Below are 1,220 nucleotides of genomic sequence, written 5' to 3' on the forward strand. Positions count from 1 at the left end.
AGGTTCCAGAATTAATATTCCTGTTTTCATTAATTGTGTAAGATTTAAATTCCTACTCATTATACCCAGATCCATTTCTTTCCTTTGAATATAGGATATAGTAATTTTTCTGACATTTATCAGGCTAAGTAGTAGACCATATATCTGGATATTATTCATTATTTTTTGATTCAATTGATTGACACGTCCAGCCCATCTTAATTGCAAAGGAAAATCTCCTTTAAGGAATATTTTTAGTTTTTCGGTGGATTCTAAAAAGTATTCTTCAATATTGTTTTGATTATTTAATTCAAAATATTGTTTTGAATTTGATGGTCTAAATTTGAAAAAAATCCTCTTCTTGCTTGAAAAAATCCTCTTCTTGCTTCAAAAAATCCTCTTCTTGCTTGAAAAAATACTCTTCTTGCTTTCCGTTGATATTTTGATTTTCACTAAAATTGGAAGTGATATTCAAATTAAAAAGAAGTAATTTGCTTGGAATAAACCAAGGTTTCTCTTTATATTTATGATAAAGTCTCACAAACTTTGGAAAGAAAAAAACTTTCGGATTCGATATGATGCAATTTAAGATTAAGATTTTTTCATTCATTCTCATCCAATCAAAAAATACATTTTTGTAATTTATTTACAAATTTGAATCAATCGGAAGATAAAAAAAGACCATTATTATGAATTTTATCCTTTTTTTGGTCCTTATTTTTATCCTTTATTTGGTCCTTATTAGGTTCAACCTTAATATTTTTATTAATTTTATACAAAAAATTTCTATCTTTATTTTTTTCCATATATATAATATCGCTTTTTCCTAAATAATTCTTGCTAGGAATATTCTTGAGTATGCTAAAAAAAATTTCTTTATTTCTGGTGGAATTTTCTTGGTTATTATTTGTTTCTAATGATGATCTATAAATATAGTAGTTATTTTTAGTTTCAGAATGAATATATTTATATGATAAAAGATCATATCTATAGTTTTTTTTTTAAAAAATTTTCCTCTTTATTTGGTAATAAATAGACTTTCGAATTTTGTTTTTTTTTTAATCAAGTAATTGGTCTTTTTTAGAGGAATACCATTTGTTTAAATCTTTATTTTGAGACGTCTGGCATTGGTTGATTCTATTTCGCCATTTTTGGGGGATTAATCTAGACGATGTAATCTGAGATAAATCGTATTGATAATGACCTCTTAACCAGTTTTTCCATGGATTCATTCCATAATT

The 1,220-nt window shown here is 25.2% G+C and overlaps 1 pseudogene; it reads right to left on the reverse strand.

Annotated features, from left to right (window-relative positions):
• Positions 1 to 1,027: 1,027 nt before the first annotated feature.
• The window catches only part of LOC128132165 (protein TIC 214-like), a 2,395-nt pseudogene continuing 2,202 nt past the window's right edge, over positions 1,028 to 1,220 (reverse strand).

The sequence above is a fragment of the Lactuca sativa genome, chromosome 2 (assembly GCF_002870075.4).
Source record: "Lactuca sativa cultivar Salinas chromosome 2, Lsat_Salinas_v11, whole genome shotgun sequence".
Lineage (NCBI taxonomy): Eukaryota > Viridiplantae > Streptophyta > Magnoliopsida > Asterales > Asteraceae > Lactuca > Lactuca sativa.